This window comes from Lutra lutra, chromosome 14 (assembly GCF_902655055.1).
Source record: "Lutra lutra chromosome 14, mLutLut1.2, whole genome shotgun sequence".
Lineage (NCBI taxonomy): Eukaryota > Metazoa > Chordata > Mammalia > Carnivora > Mustelidae > Lutra > Lutra lutra.
Window position 1 is genome coordinate 70,358,735 of NC_062291.1, and position 10,346 is coordinate 70,369,080.

At 42.1% G+C, this 10,346-nt stretch overlaps 1 pseudogene; it reads left to right on the top strand.

Annotated features, from left to right (window-relative positions):
- The first annotated feature begins 1,453 nt into the window (after window positions 1-1,453).
- LOC125084412 (rhomboid domain-containing protein 3-like) lies at window positions 1,454-9,775 on the top strand (annotated as a pseudogene).
- Window positions 9,776-10,346: the final 571 nt, after the last annotated feature.

The window sequence follows — 10,346 nt, forward strand, 5'->3', positions numbered from 1 at the left end:
ACATTAATTACTAAAATTTATATTATGAAAATATTCATTAATAATGAATTTATTCATTTACTCAAAAATATCTGTTGAATATTGGCTGTTTATGCAGCCTTCTAGATGTTGATGATCTGGCAATAAACAGGTGAATCCTTGCCTTCGTGGAGCTTACATTCTAGGGAATGAGACACCTACGAAAATAGGTATACAGTTTAAAGAATAGGACAGGCTTTTGATACCTACTTCTCAACTGAAGACACAGAACATTTTCCCCTAGAAGGACCCTGTATGTCCCTTCTCAGACACATCCTTCTCCTTCCCGCCTGAGCCCAGAGGACCCCATCATCCTGGCTAGTGGATTGTATCCTTGTCTTGCCTTATAGTTTTGCCCCCTACATAATGGACACTCAATACTGTTTGATTTGTTTTTTTTTAATGTTTCAATGTCATGTAAATATTACCTACATTTTTCTGTGCCTTACTTCTTCCACTATCTTATGTTTTGGGGTTTATCTTCATCGATACCTAGAGTTATAGCTCACTCAGATGTCACTGCTGCATAGTATTACTTTCCCACACGTTATGTGCATATTCTCTGATTGATATATATTTGGGTTATTTCACTTGAAATAATTATTATCTTGCTTCATTGACCATTCTTTAACCCACTGAGCCACCCAGGCACCCCTTTGTTGACCGTTCTTGAAACTGGCTCCTGGTTCCCATTGCAAGAGTTCCTGCAAAAGGTAAATTTCTGGATCATTTGATAAACTGATAAATTTCTAGAGGATGGGGCCTCTTCTCTTCTCTTACTGTTGCCTCTCACAGAGGGGATGGTCAAAGCTGGTTTAAGGGACAAATTGGAAGGAAACTGCTTAATGTTGAACTTCACGAGTTTCTGGTTGAATTTGGCCTTTATAGGAACAAGTGAAACACAAGGTAAAGCATCCATAGATTTCATTTTCTGAATCAGAAGGAAACTTTCAGAGGAAGGGGATATGAAAGAGGCAGGTCTTCAAAACAGGTGGGAGAAACACAATTCAGTGTGGTATTATGAAAGAGCTTCAGACTGCAAACTTCTTAAAGGCCAGAACCATATATTGACATACGTGAGAGCAATAATTATGAGGGGGGTGATGTTCGTCTCAAGGGTGAGTTAGGAATTAAAGGGAACGTGCACACCGTGCCTAGTCCCACGTCGCTCATCATAAGTGCTGGGTCCAATCTTGTTTCGTCCTTGGCTTGCCAGCTCTGCCACCGACTGGCTCTGTGACCTTGAATGGATCACTTCATCTCTCTGTGTCTCAGTTCCTTTATCTGTGAAATCCCACCCATGCAAGCAATTCGGGTAGCCAGGTACCAAAGTTTAGAGAGGAAATGAAGTTCCTAGGTATCTCAATGTCACTAACATTGGTAGGAAGGTGTGGGATTCAGCAAAGCAACCAGAATTTCCTGTTGACATGTCGGCATGGGCTCTCAGGCCAAATCAGGAGCAAGTTTTATACTCCATCAACGGATTCCTTACTGTTGGGCTATTCAAAAAGCTCTTCAGAGTTCTCTGGTCCAGAACAGCAAGGCCAAGCATCCCTTTCCATCCCTCTCCACCCAGATGGAGAGCTTCAGAGTCCCTCCTGCCCTGGGACTAGACTGGGGTTTCTGGCACCAGCAGTGGTAACAGATTGCAGGCTTCAGGCAGCTCGGAGGCAAGCTAAACCATCCGTGCATCCAGGCAATAAGGAGGGGATTATAAGGATTGATGGAGTGTGCAGAGAAGGCCTCTGGCAGAACAAAGTGGAATCTAGAGGACTCGCCAGGCCATGCAGAGCATTTCACATTCGTGATCCAGGTCAAACAGAAGGGCTGCCAAGGTCTGCTGTTGTCGTGGCTGTGCCAACACAAAGGAGAGAGACCTGGCTGGATGGCTGCCTGTGCCCACGAGAGTCTCCCATCTTGAAGTCTGGGGTTGATCAACTCTGGAGGCACTGCTGCCCTTGCAGAGAGGCCAGCAAATCATTTCCTCCCCGGAATGGGATTTCCTCAGGGGAAACGTGTCCCTGGTGTGTTACAGTAGGTGACACCACTGACCAGGCTGTAAAAAAAAATGCTGCATGTTGGGTCAAAGGGACTTCTCCCTCCCTCAGAGGGACTGTGCTCAGAGGATAGGTCAGAAAACTCCTTCTTGGACTTTTCCAGAGTATCTTAGGAGGTTCACAGATGGGATATCTTGGCTTTACAGATGCTCTTCAGCCACTTGCCCTGTTTGGAGTAAGCAACAGAACAGGTTGGCTTGCAAAGGGCAGCTGAGACCTGGTAGAGAGGCTCTCCAGATGGTGGCAGGGCAGCCAGCAGCAATCCCAGCAGGAAGCTCTGGTGGCTCAAGCAGCTTGAATGTGCCAGATCACATAGCCCCGAGAACACCAACCTTCTGTTGCCTCTGCTCTCTGGAAAGTATAGATGGCTTTGCCCTTTAGGGTGGGGGAACTTCTTCTCCAGAGCCCATACTATAGAATGGGGCAATACTTCCTTCATCAGGTAGGCCAACAAAATTTATAGAAGGCTAACAGGAAAAAATCATTTTCAATGAGAGAGGAAGCACTCCTGTTCAGCTTTAAGATCTCCCAGGCCTTTGGGTTTGCTCTGTAAGGTGTCTCCTTTACTTCTAGGGCTCAGCTCAATGGGACTTGATTTCCTCAGGCCAAAATCATCCTTCCTTCACCTCTCCCACATTATAGCCATCAGGACCTCAACACTCAAACTCTCACACCTTGTCCCTCCAAGAATTGGCTCCCATGTTTCCCTGAGGCCACTTCTACAGGGGCAATTAATGTGCATTTGGCATCCTGAGTCATGTGTGTCTAACTCTGGGATCAAGGGAAGATGGGGTAGGTGGACCATGATCTTGAGGGTTACAGAGGGTGGTGAGAATTCTGGTTCTGCTGCTTCTTAACCATATGTCTTGGGCAAGTCACTCAATGATAAAATTAGAAAAAGACTCAGGAGCTGCAAAGTTGTCGTGGGGATTCAATGAGATTTTCTAGAGAGAGGGGATGAGAGAGAAGAGACAGAGAATGAGCTAAGCAGAGTACCTAAGTGCCTAGTTGGTAGTTAAATGTTTGATAAGAGGGAACCGTTACTATTTTGATAGGAAATGCTGATAATGCACACATGCAAAACTTTCAGAGGTTTTAAGTCATTTCTAGAGGATTCTGAGGATCCTGATCACAGGTTGTCAGATTCCATGGGTATTTCTCTTTGATTAGGAAAATGAGGAAAAGCCCCAAGAGAAGTGACTTTCCCACAGTCACTTAGTTACTTAGGAGCAAAGCCATATTTGGAGCTGGAACTCCTGACTCCAGTGCTCTTTCCCTGGACATTTGACTTACAAGGAGCCAAACAGGCCTCACAGTATCACCTACCATCTGCTAAATGACAGTGGTTGGCAAGAGATTCTCCTTACACTGCAGGGAACAGAAAATTGCTCAATTCATTTCCTTGTAGACAGTGAAAATCTCATTCAGGAGAAAAATGGGAGTGTGTGAATAATCAATCTGATGCCACCATGGTGTACCTAACAACCCTCACAGAGGACAGGCTCAGTGTACTAGGCTTTCGGTAACTTTGGGCTCCATCTGTGCTGGACATCTTCTTTTTGTCCCTCCAGATCTTCTCTCCACTGCCTTCACCCTGTTCACTGCCTCTGGAGGCTGACCTATGTGGACCGTACCAACAAGCACCCTTGCCCTTTGGCTTATGGGTCAATGCAGCCAATCAGAAGCTACAGTAGGAAATCAGAGAGAAAGGGAAGTGAGGATAGTGAATTACTTCCACTCTCATCTTGACCCATGACTCATGTTGGGTCAACTCCGTTTAGCTATGTCATGCAACACAAGATCACTGTTCTTCACATGGTGACCAATTCTAGATTACTCTTCCCTTCTGGATTCACATAAGTCTTCCTTCCCTTGGTCTCTTTGGGCTTAGGGGTGGTTACTCTCTTCCCTTATTAACCTTAGGGTGTTGTACCATCCTTTGTGGTTTTCCCATGCCCTGTCCACATCTTTGTAAATAATCTCTTTGTACATGAACTATCCTTGAACTATCCTGCGTATGCCAGCCATTTTATTTTGGGACTCTAACTGATATACTAGTCTCAACTTGTTCCAAATCAAGATCCAGCCACAGTTCCCCCTAGTGTTGGCTTGGGAGAAAATTCCATATCAAATAACACAACTTTCAGACTGTGCCTCTATTCTTGCTATATCCCCTTTAGGTAACCCCTTTTAGGAGCCCAGCTAGAATTTTGACAATTGTAGCAATGGGGGTCTGATTCATCTCCCATGCCATGGGGGATATGCACTGTGTCAGAAGTGACAGGTAAAGGTGAATAGAGGGGGTACTTGGTCATCCAGCCAACTGCCATCTTTTATCTTGTGAACTTCATAGGACTTCTTTTCTGACATGAGTTCAGTTTCACAAAACAACCTGGAAAGCCATTAAATATGGTGACAGGTAAAGGTGAATAGAGGGGGTACTTGGTCATCCAGCCAACTGCCATCTTTTATCTTGTGAACTTCATGGCACTTCTTTTCTGACATGAGTTCAGTTTCACAAAACAACCTGGAAAGCCATTAAATATGGTGACTTTATAATATAAGCCTAAGCCTAAATCCTATCTCAGTAATTAAGATAATTATTGAGTTCTTGAGATATGGAAATATAAGCTCTCATTAAAGTTGGTAGAAAGAGTTGATGTTGAGTGAAGAACTAACCTGGAATCCACAATCCAGGATCTTTTTGTTCTTACTCTACATTTTCCTGTTTTGGTCTTCCACAAAAAACTAGACGGTAAGCTGAGGACAAGAAGTATGTTTTTAACCTAATGATTTTTTTTTTTTTTTTTTTTTTTTGCCAGTGTTTATTTGGCACTTACTATGTGTTAGACGCAGTCTTGGTCCTAGAGACACAATGGTTGCTAAGAAAGATATGATCACCGTAGTCAAAGAACATATAGTCCAACCCAGAGCAAACCATGGCTGTAGGCTGTTTTGTTAATAAAGTTTTATTGGAACACAGACATGCTGATTTGTTTATGTAGGGTCTATGGCTGCTTTCCAGCTACAAGGCAGAGTTGAGTAGTTGCAATTTGCCAAGCCTATAATATTTACTGCCTAGCCTTTTACAATAAGTTTTCTGAATCCTGGCAGAGCCATATACCTTCCTAGTATGTGGCACAGACATAGACACAATGTTTTTTTTTCTCAACAAATACTTTGTGGTCAGATCAAGAGACTCTTTACGGCTAAAAAGCATTGCCATTGTCTTGATAGTAGAAAATAATCCTCAATGGATTATTTTTAATCTTTGCATCTTAAAGAATTTGCTGAAATTTCTAGAGCTGTTGACATATGAACAATTTTTTTTTTTTTGCCTTTTTTTGTGTGTGGATCAGTGTGAATTCAATACACCTGTGCAACTGTGCAAGAAGTTTCAAAGGGGAAACTATTCTGATGCACGGGGGGTAGGGGGAACAGATTGAATAGAACCTTGATTGCTCCCATTCCAGAATGTGTCATCTGGTTTTCTGCTGCTCTTAGCCTTCTTCTAAATGTACTTATGCTGTGAATTTCTTTCCAACTTTTTGTTCATAAATACTTGAAGAAAAGAAATGAACTCAGAAGTTCCTTTTAACCACTTCCCTTTCACTGGTATTTCACAGCACCAATCTGTGGTTGTGGGATTCTCTGGGATTGGTGAAGAGAATAAAAAGCCATGTAATGGTCCTGGAGTGCCCATCCTCTGTGAGGCATCTCTGAATAACATTCAGAATAACATTCAAATGGGTGCGAACTGCTCTCTCTGAGCTCTTGTAGGTGCAGGATGTTTATCTTGTTCTGGGAACTCATAGGGAGTATTATTGAAATTTGAAAAGAAAAGAAATGCAAGTGATTCTCCAAATGAATAGGCGGGTTTTGTTTTAATTAAAATTAGAATGCCAATGGAAGAAGCTGGGACACTCTCCGAAGATAAGGAAAGGGAAGGACAATGTTGTAGTTTATTCTAGGAAAGAGAGAGAAAGAGAGAAAAAAGATAGGTCCAGGCACACTGTTGGAAAAGCTGACAATTCCTACTGTGATTTTCTCAGTGCCTAAAACTAGCTTATTAATACATAGTCTTCTGGACCATGAATGCAAAATATTATACGTGGAAGTTATCCCAATCCAAGGTAGACTTATGACCTCTGATCATTTCAGTTTATTATCTAGCATGATCAGTTCAATCCAAAAGGAATTTACAAAGGCCCTCCTGTGTTGTAGGCATTGTGAGCACCCCAAGAAAATATAGCAATGATGCAGGTAACAATGCCTTCCTCAGAGTTTACAATCTAGGTAAGAAGGATAAGAAATATGGCTACGCAAAAACAGAACACAGCACTATAATTTAATTGCCACACATAATTTAACGGGTATAAAAACCAGTGAAAGGCAGAGTTAATGAGAGATGGAAATAATGAGTTTTTGGGGTTTTTTTTTTTTTTTTTGGTACTAAGGCTAGGCCTTGGATAATAAAAAGAGTGGAAGATATTCTAGCAGATATAACAGCGTGAGCAGAAGTAAAGACTTCATTGAACACTTACATGTGGTTGCATTATAGAAAACCAGTTCTTGTTAAGAGGTAAAAGAGGTCACCAAGGATTTTAAACGCAGTGTGAAAATAGAAAGTCATTAATCCTGAAAAGAAGACTGGCATCCTTGAAGCTTCTCTCTAAGCTTGAGATGGTAGCTGTGTCTAAGGAAGATTGGAGAGATGAGAAATTGAAGATGGGGAGGCCACTTAGATGAGGACTGAGATACTCTAGGTGAGGACAAATGTGATTATAGTAATGAATACCCTGTAGAGATGCCTTAGGCAGGTGTGGCACCTGCCAGGATATGATTGAGAAGGAGATATGGGTACGTGTCTGATTATGTGAAACTGATTTAAAAACAGGGCTTCAATATGGGGAGACATGTGACAATGTGTGCCCCAGTCCAGACTGGAACTAATGAAAATAAATTAGTTAAAAATCAAACACATTTTAAACCTTCTGTGCTGACCTATGTCTATTAGGCCTTTTAGGACTTAATTCAAGAATGCCTCTCCTCCAAGAATTTCCTAGCTACAGAAATTGGTCTTGCTTACAGTTCTTCTTTTTTCCCCCCCTTTGGGACTTATTTACTTGTTTTTAAAGAAAGAAAGAGAGCAAGTGAGGCGAGGGGAAGAGGGAGAGAATCCCTCAAGCAAAGGGTCTGCTGAGCATGGAGCCAGACGTGGGGCTCAATCCTACAACCCACCAAACCACCATCTGAACCGAAACCAAGAGCTGGACACTCAACTGACTAAGCCACCCAGGCACCTCTTGCCCCTTGCTTATAGTTCTTATTCAATTACAATACAAGCAATTGTGGGAAAATTGTAGAAAAAAAGGCAGTGTCTTTTATGCCTTTGTTACCCACTAAATATTCTAGTATAGTGCCAGGCATACAGTAAGCGATACTATATGGGTGTAGAATGATTTGCTTGATAGACAGCTTCTGCAGATACAGGTCACATACACATCAAAGTAGCTGCTTAAAATGGGGAGATGTGGAAAGGAGAGGTTCTCCAGGGTCAGGGAGATAACCACCAGGCCCATGTGGATAGAGCACAGGAGAAGTTGAAAAATTTAAGTCATTACTGTGGTGGTAGAGAGATTCTTAGGGGACTGGGAATGGTGCTTGGAGGGGCTCATGCATAGAGCTGAAGTGGTTACAGAATTGCAACCTAGAAGGAAATGATACAAAGTCCATCCTGGTGATTTTAATCAAAGGGGAATAATTTTTATTTACCTCTTGGTTAATGTGAAAACAATTTGGAAACCTAATTAGGGCACTCTTCACAAAATGCTTTTGGAAACTCCTTAAATGGATGTGACTGAAGGTTAGGAAACTTTGTAAAATTAACTATTTTCTAATACTTTCTGTAAGACTAAAGCCTGCACACACGTGTGTGTACAAACACACACACGTTAGCTTTTTCTTGTGGAATACAAACTATATGAAAACTTATGTACCTCAAACACACATATCACTTAATGTTGAAATATGAGAAGCATTCTTACTAAAATCAGGAACAAGAGAAGTATGGCTGCTATGATCAATACTATTCAACATTTTAATGAAGATACTAGACAATGCAATAAGATGTGGAAAATAAGCCACTAGACAGAAAGAGGTAACAGCTGATAGTACTTGGGATTTATCCAAAAATCTAAGTAGTTTGTCAGGTAGTCTTTGAATTTTTTATTAGAACTCAAAAAAATTCAACAAATTTGAGGGATTCCCTCTCCCTATCATCTATTTCTGTATACCAGTGATAGTTATAAAATATCATTTCCTGATATGAACATGAAGAAAAGTATTAAGCTTACTGAGAGACAGAAAAGACGACTTGATAAAATAGAAATGTCCCATGTTTGTGTTTAGGAAGACTCAATAAATTGTTCATAAATTAATCTAAAAATTTAGTTGCATTCCCAGTCAAATTTCTTTGGAATCTGACAGATTAATTCTAAAATCCTTGTGGAATGGAAAATGTATAAGAGTACGTCAATTTTTTAAGAAAAAGGAAACTGATGGAGATATGGCTTGTTAGACATCAAAGTATACTATAAAACTGCAGTAATGAACAGGATATGGTATTGGAATGGAAGTAGATAAAAAGGGATCAGTGGAACTCAATAGAACCCAGACATAAATATATTCTAGAGATGGCATTTCATGTAACCAAGGAAAGAACTTAGGACAACTGGCGAGATATCTGAGAAAATAGAAAATTAGATCCAGAGTAATCCATGGGTGGCAGTGATCTGTGGGTGACTCGCCAGCCCTCTGGTCTGCTGGGCTCATGTGCCTGAGTGTGAGCCAAGCCGGCTCAGGGCTCTTGGGCCGGAATCTGGAATCCTGACTCCCAGTTGGGGGCTCCACCAGGCATTCAGGAGGGTATGGGACATGCTCTGTATTCCTCAGCCCTGCCTCTGGCCTCCTCCTTCCTGATGCTATTGCTGAGTAGCCTGAGGCTGGCGGGGGCCGGCCCCAGTCGTGGACCGGCAGAGGAGATGCTGCTGGACCCTTGGCAGTGCCCTGACTGCTGATCCATGGCCATTTGGCCTTACCTGGCCTGCTCCTGAGCCTGCTACAGAAAGATGAGCTGGGCCCAGTGTAGTTCCTGTACACCTTCGCCCTGCTCGCCCTAGCTGTTGGGCCAATAGCTGTGCTCTGTGGGTCCAGTGCAGCTGGTGGCTGGCCATGCTACTGCATCTAGGTTACCAACCTAGACAGCCCCAGGGGATACTGTCATTGTGGTTGTTGCCTAGATACTACTGCTCAGCTCTGAGCCATCCTTCCTACAGCTCTTCTGTGGCCTCCTTGCTGGCCTGGCCTATGAAGCTGGGTTCTTCCAGTGGCTGGAGCTTTCTGAGTGGCTTTCTGGAGTTTTTTGAGCTGGATGGAGCTTTCAGAGCAGCTATGGGCAATGTAGGAGGGTGTCTTTTGGAGGACCCTGGCGAGGGGCTGGCCACTCAGACACCTTCCTACCGAAGGGAGCCTAGCTGAGCTATCACTCCTCTTACCATCCCGGACCTCCTTACATGGCCTCCCCTAGCCTTTGGTTCTGTAGCAAAGGCTCAGCCTGGCAATCCCCAGGCCTGGGGCTTGTGCAGTGGACCTGAGAGGGCTCCTCAGAGGTTAGTCTGGCCTGGGCACAAACTATCTAAAAAACACATTAAGCTATAATAACATTTATGTTGTAAATATTTTCTTTCAGCCTAACAGGTAAATATTTTAAATATATAAAGACTTTCTATTAACAAATAAGAAAAAGGCAAAAATAGAAGCAGGTAATTCACAGAAAAAGAAATTCAAATAGCTAGAACTACATGAAGAGACATAAAACTTCAGTTATAATCAGAGAAATACAAATGAAACATCAATGAAATACCAGTTTTGCTCCCATAAATTTGAAAGACAAGGAAGAAGAAGATAATGAGGACATATATACTGGTATGGGTGTTGACATTGATTGATACAGCCTCTTCTGGAGAAAAATTTCACAATGTTTATCAAGATTTAATATTTATATCCTCTTATTTGACAATCCATTTTAATAGTAGTTTCCGAGAAAAATATTCTCCTGTGTCTACAATATGACATACACATCACAATGTTGTTTATTACAGTGACAAGCTGAACATGACTAACTGTCCATCAGGTGGGGTACAGTTAAATGAAATACTCCATCTGTTCTGTGGAATATTATACAGCAATGAAAAAGAATTAGGTAGTTTT